The sequence below is a fragment of the Lygodium microphyllum genome, chromosome 25 (assembly GCF_053477565.2).
Source record: "Lygodium microphyllum isolate KBCC chromosome 25, Lygodium_microphyllum_v1.1.10, whole genome shotgun sequence".
Lineage (NCBI taxonomy): Eukaryota > Viridiplantae > Streptophyta > Polypodiopsida > Schizaeales > Lygodiaceae > Lygodium > Lygodium microphyllum.
In genome coordinates, this window is record NC_141159.1 from 53,352,731 (window position 1) to 53,367,897 (window position 15,167).

A 15,167-nucleotide genomic window follows, 5' to 3' on the forward strand; every position below is an offset into this window, starting at 1 on the left:
TGTCAAGAAATGGAAGCTTGGGCTGAAGCTTTCATGGCTGCCCATGGACTGTTCATGTAGGGTTTCAAGAGAGTGAAAAGCTGAGAAATATGGTTCTATTTTGGAGTAAACACACCAAAACCTTGAAGGAATCACTGCCAATGATGAATTAGAAGCACCATAGCTGAAGATTGGCTGAGAACTGGAGGAGAACAGGGCTGGAAAAATCAGCGCAAATTTCGGGCTGCTGTCCAGGCCACGTGGCAGCTTCTACAGGGCATGATTGGTACTCCACTTGTTGCATTTGATGTCTAGAGTGCCATTATGCAGGCCATTGTTGATGGAGAGCAAAGATCAGTGAGAAAAGAAGAGATCTCAGCCAGCAAACTCCATGAAAGCTTGGGCAGAGCTTGAGGAAAGAGGAAAGGAAGACCTCTTTTGAAAAGTAACTGTAGTTTAGTCTCTAACTAAGCCCGGTTAACCATTCTTTACCCTAGTTACCTCCATTTTTGCATAAAATTTGATGACGTCCAGCCATTTAAGCCTTTACCCGCCATATCTGACCTTGAATAACTCCAGATGTAGTCATTGCTAACTGTAGTTGTCCTGCAGCACTCCACTAGTCACTGTCTTGTACCATTTTTGTCTGAAATTGGTTTTGAAATGGGAAAATAGGAGTGAAAATGGAAGAAAATAATGGATCAAAGACTGAAGCTCTGATACCACTTGTCAGAGAGAGAACTAGGGAGAGAAGAAGAGGAGAGAGAAAGACTGCAGAGGAGAGAGAAAGACTGCAGGAAGAGAGAGAAATAGAGTGACGAGGAGAGAGAAAGACTAGAATTGGAGAGAGAAAGACAGGAAAGATGAAGAAGCCATGGAAGCTTGGAGCAAGAAGGGAGAGAAAGATTGTAATTGTATTGATATGTCAAAAAGATGTGAAAAATTACAACTTCTCTCCTTATATACCAGTGTCAGTGTGACATGGCATATTATTAACATTCTAAGTATTCCCAGCTTCTTACAATGTTGAATAGAGAGAACCAGTGAGCGAGGCAATAACTAAAACAAGAAGGTCAGGAGACAATGCCAAGGATAGGATTTGGACTTACAAATATTGCAGAAGACCACAAAAGAAGCCTAAGCCTTACAAATGAAGGCATCGATGGAGAGCCAACACAATGTCATGATGGATATCCAAATCGTTGCTATGTGCTCAAGGGTATTACACAGGTAACCGATGGATTTGGGTACCAAAGCCCCCGACTAAGCCACCTCCGTCAGCTGAAGGCCAATTTGTATCACAAGCAGGGAAGCGCAAGGGGAAATCTAAATGAAGAATCAAGTTTCGAGTCAAAAACATTGGAGTGACCGAGTCCCTGACAATTGAAATCAAGAAACCAAGCGGGACTATTCGAAGGGGGGATCCTCAGCCTAGCATGCTAGACAAGCAGATATTAGATGTAATCATTGAGGGTGCTAGTGCCCAAGGATCCTTTGAATTTCCAAGTGGATAACAAGCATCATAGGTGCAACATTACTCATGGCAAGGCTAAATGATCAACAATGCAAATGGTAGGATCATCTAACAGCCACGAGAAAATCTCCCAGCTAGGGTAAAAGCCACTTAGGGGTCCCAAGTCTCCTACACCCTCTTTCCCTAAATGGACACAGGAAGCACAACAACAATCATCAAGTGCAGCCGCTCAATCCCAATCTCTATCCTCATCCAAGCTTCCATATGTCCAAGAGGTGGGACATGACACCACCCGTAGCTCTCGGCCCAAGGATATGACTATGCAATCTAATGTGACTAGATCAACTAAGGCTCGATCTGCACAAGTGAATGCTCAAAGGGCAACAAAAGACACAACCACTTCTAGCATGCCTGAGGACCTAACACTGCAATCTAATAACAATAGCCAGTCCACTGAACTAGCCATTACTACTTCCAATCAAGAATCACAGCAGTCAAAGCCTTTGGCCATGCTAACACCTCTAGTGGAAGGCGCCCTTGGCTATTCACATGTGAAAGAGGTGTCGCAACCAACATCTTTGACACCATTGGCACTACCAAAGCACTTGAAGCCTAGGCTGGAGGAGAGATATCTTGAAGAGGAGGCCAAGGAGAGGGCACATCTTACCAATCAATCTAGAAAGGCTATTCAGCCGGCCCAGTCATGCCCTATAAGGACTCACTAGAGAAAGATAATGTTGAGGCAACACATCAACGGTTGACTGGGTTTAGCGTCCTGAGTTCTTAAAGGATGCACCGCAATTACCCAAGAAAAAGAGGAGAAAAAAACGGTAGTTGCTAGTGGCTATATAGACACCAAGAATATTGAGACCAAGAGTGCTGATGAGCTGAGGAATAAAGCATCGAGTCCATCTACCAATGAGCCCGTTGCCACCACTCCTAACAATGGTGAAACCTCAGGCACATCCGTGTGCTCTGAAAAATCAAAGCAACCATTACCATCAATGACTACTGACAATACTCAATCCACCGCCAACAGAATTTGCATTGACCAATCAAGGGTGGATGCAACATTGTCACAACAGGGTGACAAATCTATACCAATCACATCCAAGGAGAACCATGACGCAATAATAACAAAGCCTTAGGAGAAACACGGAAACCCCGAGGACATAAGCAATCCTAAAGTTGACCAATCTTGCTCATCTAAGCCTGAGCCCCCAGCTATGCTAAAGCCTAGGGAAACTCCTAGAACCTTGCATGAGATAGCAACCAAGCAAGCCCTCATTGAACATAGAAGTGTGGCTGAATGCTTAACTGAATTGGACGTTAGGCTCAAAGCGTTCGCACATGTCTATGTCTTGGCAAACATGGACACATTCCCTAGGGAGCAGCTTGAAGAATACTTGCCATTTTTCCTATCCTGGGAAGAGCAAGAACATCTTGACGAGCACTATGGTAGGCTCGTGCATGAATGCATGTGACTCATTTCTGATGAGGAAGCCCACGAACTACACTTAATTGTGACATTCAATGATGTGCTCTGCCAACCAAATTTCTTAGAGATAGAGCAACTAAAGTGACAGCCAGAGGGTCGAAGTCAATTTGAAAAGCGTTGGTTTGAAAACTGCGTTACAATGGCCAAACTGGGAGCCTAGATTATGATAGTCTTAGAGGAGCAATTGGCCAAATGGCGGTCTCAAAGAGATCCATCCTATGTGGCGCTGACTTCCTTTTGAGTGCTGACTGCCATTTGGGGTATGGACTTAGCCGAAACTAGCTAAGAAAACTCTCTAATTGATAAGGTTCTCACTGAGGAGGAGCTATATGTTGCAAGTAGGCTCGGACAAGGTACCATGCTACTCAATGTTGCAAAATATCTATTATTATTAAGTAAGCTGCCATGAGTATTGGATGCGTGTGTGGCATTCCAATACAATCTGGAGTTCTACGATTGGTTTTCATCCTCATGAAGTGACATGGATTTGTAAATATGTACATAAATGAACAATGAATTTTGTGAACCTGTATAGATAATACCAACACACACAAGCAATGATAAGTCAAGCATTGGGAGAAGAGTTGGGTTTGACAGGCTGAGCTCCTCAGGTCCTCCTCTCATCATGCGTCTAGAAGTTATGTGACCATTTTCGCCTCCAGGTGGAGGGCCTACAACCCTCATTACTGCCATAGGAAGCCCTAACCAACATCTCTGATGGAGTGGATGGGGCATCGTCCCCTTCTATATACCTTTTTCCTTTTTGGTCTATCCTTGTAAGGACGAGCCCTGCTCCACTCCATCACAACCAGTCCATGCAACATAGCATAAGCCAAGATCTGCTAATGGCTGGAATACGCTTCGCAATCAAAGTAGAACAAAAATCATCATGGGGCCGTCCCTCCACAACAAACGTTACATACCTCACCTCACCCCTCCTTCTCATAAGCGCTTGATAATCCAATATTTAATCCCTTTCATGCAAATAATTCTATCCTACCTCAAAGCCTAACCTTGGTTCACATTTTGCAGATTTCTCCACAGCAGCCGTCGTGGAGCACACAATGCAGCTGGCCTACAAGGAATCCCTTTGCTATCGGAGGGAGCATATAGCACTAGCGCCTCCATCAAAATGCTACGTGCCTACTCTAAGAGGTACGCGTTGAAAAGGGGCCCCAAGAGACACTGCCCAGGACACCGACTGAAAACTCCCCAAGCAAAGAAGACGAAGGCTCAAGGGAGCACCTGGGGTGTAGCAACACCGGCTGTGTAGGCCCCCACGAGATGCTCGAGAACCAGGTGATCGAAAGCAGAGAAGGAAACTAGAGACAAACACGAATTTGATGAATTATTTAAAAGCATTCTTGAAACAATTGCGGCCAAAGACTACACCATTTGGGTCCCGGCTGATATTTTCCCTGGCCAGCCTGATGGGAGCCCCTCATTGGCACAGCGCCAGTCGCCCAATCATTCGAACTCACCCTGCCTCATACAAATAGAATATCCCCCGTGTTGTATATGCCACTTAACAAAGGACATCTTGCCATAACTTTTTGTCCTTAAGTGGTTAAAGGGGTAGGCTCCCTAACTGTGCAAACCTACTACTAAAAAATGCCACGTCTTTAACAAGTACCGATGATATGCATTGCAATCAGCCCCATAGGATTTTGATAAAGTAATATCATTTTGTGATTGCATCTGTTCATTATAATCCATACATGTGACTTGCATATACTCTCACGAAGTATTAAGTGGATGCAGGATGACACAGGTCTTTGTATGAAAGTGTTCAATGCCCAAGTCACCGCAAGACCACCAACTTTGCAAAGAGCCATGACAAAGCCACACCGCCAAAGGTGAAAATCACCCTAGCCGATCGCCCACATTGCATGGCCCAAAGCATGATCATGGCCAGTCTCTCCTTCTGGGTCAGACTCTACATCTGGCACTCATGGTAGTTACTACCTCAATTGTACCAACATTGCACGTTTCAAAGGGGTTTTGCAAAATCTCTAGTGTCTCGCTCCATCTCAACAATTGTTCCTCTAGCAACAAGGCAAGGACACAATCATAGCTGTAATATCGAGTTTTGCGGCCTTTGAATCTTGATATTTCCCAATCTAATTGAAAGGCTGATAGCCTCAAGTATTGTAATGGTTGCACTCATGTTATTCTTGAAATTAAAAAAAACTCACAATCACAGCATGATGCTTGGGGGCCCTCAAATTAAGTACGCCCAGTGACCTTGGTCAGCTAGCTCCATCGTCCCTAGTCCCCTAACCCTTTACACATCCCCCACGATTGTGCAGGGGACATCACGGGCATGACATACCTAGGGAGCTAGTTTTGCCAATGGTTAGACCTATCACCCTAACCTATTTGCATAATTCCTTTTTGCATTCCACCTTAATACCATTGCAATCGATCGTGGTAAGCAATGCATGAACAGCCATGGAAAGTACATTGTACTCGTCAAGCCATACAAATGGCTACCCGCTACCGAAACTAAGGTATCGATGCGCTCAACCATGCTACATTGTGTTATCACAGCCGCATCGATGTCTCATGCACATTCCTGTGTACTTCCCCTTACCATTGACAACTTTTTCCACCTCACTGAACCCTTACTTTCTCCACATGTTGCTACGAGGAACTAGACCTGCGGTCTTCCAACTATGTAATATCTAAGTATGCATGTGCACTCACATAATATTTGCACCACCACAATATATGTATAGTTTGGGTCCTCAAGTGTAGGATAATACTCTCATCTTGCTAAGAGTTCAACCTATCTCCCAAACTATTCAACACTACGTCTTGTGCACAGTAAGAAGACTAGCACTAACCCCAGGGAGAGACCACATATACATCTCTTCAATTACGGGTGTTGCCGACTCCAACAGAGAGCCCTCTGCTCTTCATTAGCACTCCAACAAATCCTTCATCATCCTGCAAGCTAAACAACGAATCCTCGCGCGCCCCAACATTCCCCAAACATCAACCCCTATGCCCACCCATGAACGCAACTCCCAACAAAAACTTCATTGGCAGCCCTATCACCAACCATGGCAGCCAACAAAGTGCCACCAACCACCTTCATTGGCACCACCACTAAACCTTCTCCAACGAACATCATAGCAATCCCTTCCACCCACATCTTCGGTGCATGCCAAAGCCTGCTACTTACGATGGCGAGTGCCATGGGACTGGCACTTGTCTAGGTGGGGGGTAATGTTAACCCTCAAACAACAAGGTGAAAAAGCCGAAAAATCTAAAGTAGAAGACAAGGCCAAGGAAAAAGTGAAATAGAAGACGAAGGTGTGCCAAGAAGAGTTTGGAAACACAAGAAGTGCAAAAAAGTCCTAAATCAAGGAAAAACGCGCACGAGAAAAAGTGCAAGTCTATACTTTTGTAAAAAAGCACAAGGCGCACCATGATTTATTTTAAGAGTGTCGGGCTTTCACCCATGCAATTTGTAAAGGTGGTTGGGCGGTAGGAAGGATGCTAGGAAGATAGAAAAACAATGGGACAAGGGCTGCCGGCCATGTAAAAAAGGGGACGACCGCCCAAAAGGGATTTAGGGTTTTGTATATAAAGTTGAAAAGTAAATGAGAAGCTCATTCTTGTGTGGGAAAAAATCTTAATCTTCTTCTTCTCTTCTTCTTCCCTTCTTGCTTGTGCTTGAGAGAGGGAGCGAGTGAGTGTGAGGGAGTGAGGGAGCGAGTGTGTGAGAGTGAGGGATCGAGGAGAAGAAGCTCCCCATCTCCTCTCTTCATTCTCTTCTCTTCTATACTCTTCTCTTGTCTCGTGCGGCTATGGAGGATGGAGCTTGTTGGAGAGGGATTGAGGTTTCTTGAGCTTGCCTCAAGGATCGTGGAGCTACCGGTGTGCATGGGAGAGGAGAGTACTCGATCAGGCATCAAGGTAAGCTCACTACACCCCATGGGTAAGGAGGGCGCGTCAGCTATGTGAGAGGTAGCCATGGCCGCTGGGCTTGAAACACTTGACCAATAAGCGATCCATAGGTCTCGGGGGTTGAGCTTGAAGCTCCCTTCACGGATATTTAGAACCCTCGTGGATAGGGTTGGCGGCTAGCTGGGGGTGGTTTGGCGCGCCCTCCAAGAATTCAACTTGATTCATTATCCCCATTTCTTTTGTGAGTTTGGGGTCATAAAATTCTTTTACAAACGGTGTTCCTAAATTTACAAGCATAAACAATGGTGAAAGCAAGTGGTTGGGCATCAGTTAAGGTGGAGTTCCCCTCTTTGAGCACTTAGCATTCACCCTTCATGGGTCTTTCTTACCTTGGCAACAATTTCCATGACCTTCTAAGGGATAAATAATACCCTTGTTCTGACCTCATTCCTATGTGATAGGAGCGAGCAATTACGATATTGGATTTGTATTAGTTAGTCTTTGGATGGTAGCAGCTCTAATTTACTAGCCTTTAGTCCAAGGTTGTTGTCTTGGGGATAGGATACTTGAGTTTTCTCGTATTGACATCGAGTTGTATCATGGTTAAAGGTGATATATCCAAGGGTGTTTTGTAATTATTGTGGCCAGTTGTAGGATAGAGACTAATGAGTGTTTTGCTTATCTCAAGGTCAACCTATGATTGTAACAATAGCTTGACTTATTTACATTTAAACCTTCAAATTAAACCCTAGCCCTACTTATCATATAGGGTTTCATCTATCAAACTGCCTTAAGCAATTAAGTTTAGCATTCCACATGCGCATCTCAAATCTATCTTTTGATATGAATCCCTAGTAGTGCAACAAAAACTGTCCATGATGCCATGCAATCTAGATCCAAGTCTTTCCTAAGTTGATGATGCAATGCAGAGCTTCTATTCTTGGGAATTCATTTCAATGCACTTATGCAAATCATAAATAGTGACTTGTATTTTTCTTTGTGTGAGAAACATGGAATCATCATGCCTATTGCAAATGCGAGCTACTTCTCTTTAAAGATTTATAGGAGTCTGATAGTCGGTCAACAACCCATAAATACTTAATCGTTTTGTGGCAACTCATGATCATCATGGACTTGATTCAAGCCTTTACACTTACGTTTCCGAGTATGCAAATTTCGGAATGCAAAAGTATGATTTCTTTCTAATGATGACTATGCTTTACTGTCCCATTCATAGGGCTTGACATCGTAATGGTACCTAGTTCTATAGTGTCAAATTAGTGTTTATACCCGATAACCCATTTTTTTAGTTTCTTTTACCTCTCAAGCATGGCAAAGCTAGTGCATAAATTTAATTCTCTACGAACATAATCAATGAAGCCCTTGATTTCAATGTGCACCAAAGTGTAATCTTTTGTGCAAATTGTTCATTCTATAACATGTCATATTGCAATAAAACACGATTTCTAACATGATTATATAATGCAACCTTATTGGTGGTTAGCTATCATAGATTTTTGCAAGAATACATCTCCCTTCCTAATGAAGCTGATCTATGTTTTAAAAGTTTCTTGTCAAAATAGGATTTATGGGATGCACCTGGTTACCAAGTGTTGGGGTTCCTTGACCTGTAGCTCCATCGTTTGATGCAGGATTCACACTTGATTGGACCTTACTTCGCTTGGGAGGCGTTGTATAGTTCGGCCTTTTCTTCTTGGATACGCACACGACCGACAAAGGGGTTGACTCCTCACGGGGGAAAACGACCGTGAGAACCCTCTCAAAGAGGGGCGAGGAGAAGAGAGGAAGCTTGAAAGCTTCCCAGGGGATTCCCCCTTTCTCTCTCTCCCTCTCTCTCTCTCACCTTCAGTCTGACAACAGGGGATAATAATGCCCGCCTTCTCTTGCCTAAGGGGGGATTTATAGTGGCATTGGGGGGGAAGGGGAATGGCATGGCATGGATTTGCCCCCCCCCCCTATCTCCATGAGGGCGACCAAGTGGACTACCACCATGCAGGATATGGTGGAGGGGGAGGGAAGGGATAGTGGTGTGCTCATCGTCTTGCTGCAGCTCCCCGTCATCGTCATCCTCTTCATCTATGTGTTCAGCTCCCCCCTGTCTTATCATGTGGAAATGCATGCCTTGTTGAGATATCGAGCTCCACTCGTGCTACGCCAGGGTGATCGTTGTGTATTTATGTCACCGACTTGTCAGTTGTTGCAGACGCGGTTGGTACACCGCCCATGAATAATAGCTACATGACAGCTATCCTTATCTACTCTAGTTCATGGCTCAGTTAGTATGCCACCTTAGTTAGTTGAGTTTGGTTTGAGACCCATATATAGGGTTCTTCTATTTCTTTGTATGCGAGTTCTTTTGGCTTACACAACTAAGAAGAGGAAAACTGTTTTCAGCCTCACCTTTGTGTGTATTCCCCCATTGTGCAAGCAAGAAAGCTACAAGTGAGACTCCTTCCTTCTCTCCCACAATCTTGACATGGTATCAGAGCGTTGTTCGTGGTAAGGAGCTCAAGAAAGCAAGCCAAGCTCGCGGTGTTCTTGTAAGAGGAGCAGTGTTGCTTTCATTTTCTGTTTTGGGAGCAAGTCTCTGTAGGCAGCACAGCCGGAAAGTGCAGGAGTGCATTGTCTCAGGTTGAGACGCCCTTCGCGGTGAAGCAAGAGGGCAGTATATGCTAGGGCGAGAGCTTCAGCCCTTGACGACCTTGTTTTTTTGATTTGAGGCCATTTCGGGGCCTGTTTTGGAGGCGGAATTTTTTTGCATGCACTCAGGAAAAGGCCCAGTTTTATGCTGTGCAGCCACTGTTCTACAGGTCGGTGAAAAGTTACTGTAGAAATTGCATCGTATGCTTGTGCGCAGAGACATTGGGAGTTATAGAATCATCCCTGTTGCCTGTTGATGCAAAATCGTCACTAGGAAGTGACTGTGTGGTCAAATACCACTTTCGCCAGTTTTGCAGATTTGCCCTTGTGAGGGTGAAGCTGTGTTTTTTGCAGTGACAAATTTTTTTGCAGTGTTCTGTAATGGCGTCTGATTCTCTTTCACAGATTGTCACTGAAAAGCTTGACAAGAACAACTTCCAAGCATGAAAGTTTAGAATGACGAATTTCCTCATGGGAAAAGGATATTGGGAATTTATTGCAGGAAATGAAGAAGAACCAGTTCTTCCTGATGTTCCCAATCAACAGCAAATGCAGGCATTTAAAGCATGGCATGAGAGAGCCAGGAAAGTTATGTATTGGCTGTCTATCAGCATTTCAGACTCTATGATTGTGCATATTCAGGATGCAAGTACGTCAAAGGAGGCATGGGATACTTTGTCAAAAATGTATAGCACAAATACGCAAGCCAGGAAAATGCAGCTCAAGCAAGAGTTGCATAATGCGCAAAGAGAAAATATGAGCATCAATGACTACCACATGAAGGTGAAGAAGATTGCAGATGCACTTGCTTCCATCGGGTTGCCAGTGGAAGATGATGATTTAGTTTCTGTGACCTTGAATGGTCTAGGAAAGGATTATGCACAGTTTCGGACATCCATTTCAGTTCGTGAAAGATTTCCTGATTTTGAGGAGCTGATTGCTCTTCTAATTTCTGAGGAGCATAGAAATGGTGGTGCATCTTCTTCAGGAGGAACTTCAAAAGAAGCTGTCTTCTACTCAAATGCTGGAAGAGGTAGAGGCAGAGGTAGAGGAGGCCGATTTGGAGGCCGTGGTAGAAATCAGAATATGCAGCAAACTCAAGAAAACCAGTCCTATGGAGGAGGACGTGGTAACTCTAGAGGTAGGGGGAGCCAAAGAGGTCGTGGTGGATGGCAAAGAGGCCAAAATGCAAACAGTAATGTTGAATGCTACTATTGTGGTAAAATGGGTCATATGGCTAAAGACTGCTATAAAAAGCAGAATGACATCATGAATGGAAAACTGCAACAAGGAAATTATGCATCCTCTAGTAGACAGGGTGATGAAAGAAATGAGCATCTGTTTATGGTGCAACACATGAACAATTCTGTGACAAGTGTAGAAGAAAGCAACGATGTATGGTATGTTGACTCAGGTGCATCAAACCACATGATAGGCCATGCAGAATGGATGGAGGATGCAAGGAAAATGGAAAAACCAGGATTTGTGGAGACTGCTAATGATACTGCACATCCTATTGTGCAGATTGGAAAAATTCCTTTGTCTATGCAGGATGGGAAAAAGAAATACATGTCCGATGTATTTCATGTCCCGAATATCACCAAGAATCTGGTTTCTGTTGGTCAAATGGTTGAGCAGGGCTTGCAGGTCAGATTTAATCCTCATGGATGCTTTGTTGAGGATATAAAAAATAAAGGTCGCTTGATAGCAAAAGGAAATAAGAAGGGCAGAATGTTTACATTGGATGCAGACATGTCTGAATTGAGTGTAGCAATGTTTGCACATGGGATCGGTGTAGTTGCAGATATTGATATCTGGCATAAACGCATTGGTCATGTTAATGTACAGCGACTTAAATCAATGCAGGCCCAAAATATTGTTGCAGGTTTGCCTAAATTCAAGGTTGCAGAAATGCATAAGGTATGTGAAGCCTGTCAGTTTGGAAAACAGGCAAGGAAACCATTTCCTAGACATGTTCAAGAGAGTGAGAAGCCATTGGAATTAATCCACTCTGATGTGTGGACTACTAAAGCTACATCTCTTGGAGGCTGTCATTATTTTGTCACTTTTATTGATGACTATAGCAGAAAATTTTGGGTGTATTTTATGAAAAAGAAAAGTGAAGTTTTTGGGCATTTCAAAACTCTTAAAGCTATGTTTGAAAAAGAAATAGGCCTGCAGATAAAATGCTTAAGGTCAGATGGAGGGGGAGAGTACGTCTCAAATGAGTTTTCAAGATTCCTGCAGGAGCATGGCATAAAGTAGCAATATTCATGCAGTCATACCCCACAACAAAATGGAATTGCAGAAAGAAAAAACAGGCATATTGGAGAGGTATCTCGTGCCATGCTCAATGAAAAAGACTTGCCAGATTTTTATTGGGTTGAAGCAGTTGCTATAGCAGCCTACATAATGAACAAGACTCCCACTGCAGCAATACATGGAATGACTCCAGAGGAGAGGTATAATGGTAGGAAACCGGATATTTCTCATTTGAAAATTTTTGGTTGCATTGCCTATGTACATGTGCCAGATGAGTTGAGATCCAAGTTGGATCCAAAAGCTGAGAAGTGCATCTTTATTGGTTACTCTCTGTAGCAAAAAGGGTATAGATGCTATAACCCTTCTACTCGTAAGTTTACAGTGAGCAGAGATGTTGTTTTTGATGAGATGAGTAGCTGGTATAAACCAGTAAATGTGATTGATGATATAGATGCACAAAATGGTAATGCTGCACAGAATTCACAGCAGCAATCACAAAATATTAGTGGACCTGGAGCGTCCTCTAGCAGTGGTTCACATTCTTTGCCATGGACAGGCAGATTGAGATTAGGAGAATCTTCTCAAGGCAATGCAGATAGTGGTATGCAGGTATCACGAAAAGGAAAAGAGAAGGTAGATTAGCCCATGTTTGATGTGAATGCAGGTCACTCTTATGTGGATGGTGAATCCAGTGGCTCAGAACAGAGCATTGATGATGAGTTGGGTATTTCTTCTATTGTTACACCTGGAGTAAGGAAGACCATGGATGTTTTGAGAGCACCTGGGAGTGAACCTACTTTGCGCAGGTCTACAAGAGCTAGGTATCCTGTGGATAGGCTGAAATATGATGGATTTACAGCCATTCACTATGCATATATGGTCAAAGTGATACAGGAACCAGAACCCACTTCTTTTGAGCAAGCCATGGGAAAAGAAAAATGGGAGAAAGCCATGGATGAAGAAATGGATGCCTTGGAAGTAAATGCTACATGGGAATTGGTACCTTTGCCTAAAGGTAAGAATGCAATTGGCTGTAAGTGGGTTTATAAGGTGAAGCACAATGCAGATGGTTCTATGAACAGATACAAGGCAAGATTAGTAGTCAAGGGGTATGCACAAACATATGGCATTGATTACGAAGAAACATTCAGTCCGGTTGCAAGGATGGCAACTGTAAGAGCAGTCATTGCTATGGCTGCATCAAAGGGATGGTCTTTACATCAGATGGATGTAAAGAATGCCTTCTTGTATGGTGATTTGCAAGAAGAGGTCTATATGGAGCAGCCACCAGGTTATGTGCATGCTATTTATCCTGAGTTTGTTTGTAGGTTGAAGAAAGCCTTGTATGGCTTGAAGCAAGCACCTAGAGCATGGTCTGACAAGATAGGACAGTATCTTGTCACTATTGGCTTTCAGATTTCCAAGGCAGATTTCTCACTTTATGTGAGAAAAACAGAGAAAGGTATTATGCTACTTGTCATTTATGTTGATGATTTGATTATGACAGGTGACAGTGATGAAGATATCCTTCATGTGAAAATGCTATTGAAGCAGAAGTTTGAGATGAAGGATTTGGGAGAGCTGCGTTATTTCTTGGGCATTGAGGTGATTAGATCACCAAGTGGGATACAGCTCTTGCAGAGGCAGTATAGATTGGACATGCTGTCCAAATATGGGATGACAGGCTGTAAGCCTATTTCAGTTCCTTTGGAGCAGAATGTGAAGCTGAGCAGCATAGATGCAGGTGAGCTTCTAGAAGACCCTACTATGTACAGACGCATAGTAGGAAGTTTGATTTATATGACTATTACTAGGCCAGATTTGAGCTATGCTGTTGGATTGGTAAGTCAGTTTATGCAGGCTCCAAGGAAACCACATTTGGATGCGGCTAGACGCATACTCAAGTATGTGAAGTCCACATTGCAGTATGGACTATTTTATGAGACTGGGGTTCAGATACAGTTGCATGGATACACTGATGCTGATTGGGCTGGTAGTATTTCTGATAGATGATCTAGTAGTGGATATGTGTTCTCTTTTGGGAGTGCTGCAGTCAGTTGGAGCAGAAAGAAACAGCCTACAGTTGCCTTGTCGAGCACAGAGGCTGAGTACAGGGGTGCAGCAATGGCTGCATGTGAGGTAGCTTGGTTGCATAAGCTACTTTACGATATGCATCAGTCTACAGATGGGCCAGTTGTCATTTATTGTGACAACATGAGTAGTATACACTTGGCAAATAACCCAGTCTATCATGCTAGAACAAAGCACATTGAGGTGCATTATCACTATGTGCGAGAGAGGGTTTTACTAGGTCTTATTGATCTAGTTTATGTCAGCACAGAGGATCAGGTAGCTGACATATTCACGAAGGCATTGGGCGCAGAGAAGCTGCACAAGGAGACCTGCTTGGTGTGCAGGAATTGGGATTGAGCTCGAGGGGGAGTGTTGAGATATCGAGCTCCATTCGTGCTACGCCAGGGTGACCGTTGTGTATTTATGTCACCGACTTGTCAGTTGTTGCAAACGCGGTTGGTACACCGCCCATGAATAATAGCTACATGACAGCTATCCTTATCTACTCTAGTTCGTGGCTCAGTTAGTATGCCTTAGTTAGTTGAGTTTGGTTTGAGACCCATATATAGGGTTCTTCTATTTCTTTGTATGCGAGTTCTTTTGGCTTACACAACTAAGAAGAGGAAAACTGTTTTCAGCCTCCACCTTTGTGTGTATTCCCCCATTGTGCAAGCAAGAAAGCTACAAGTGAGACTCCTTCCTTCTCTCCCACAATCTTGACATGCCTTGCTTGTTTTCTAAATTGACATGCTTCTTACACTTTTTGCTTATTAGCCCCTTTGAACTTAGACAGGCCCATCACAATTTCATGTGACTGCATATTTTTCAACCGCTACACTTTTACATGGCCAATACATTTATTCCAAATGTCAAGCCATAATTCTTGCACCTTATGTAAACATAGCAGCCTTCAACTTAGGTACATATACATCCAAGGTAAACATCCTTCCAACATGTTTACTTTTTACAACTAGCTTACATCCATTTATGAAATCTCCTACAAAGCAAGAATTCTGATTGAACTTTACTTTCAATCCCTCCTCAACCATTTTCCCAATGGCGACCAAGTTCTTTGTGATGTTAGGCATATGCAGCATATCAACCAAACACTTAACTTGTCCATCCTGCATAAACAATGAGATGCTCCAAACATGAGCAATAGGATACATTGTATTGTCACATGTTTTCACAAAACTGAGCATTTTATGATTTTTCATTTCTCTAAACCATTCTCTATGAGACATCATATGGTTAGAGACACTTGAATCCATATACTATACATCATCAATCATTATCACTTATGCA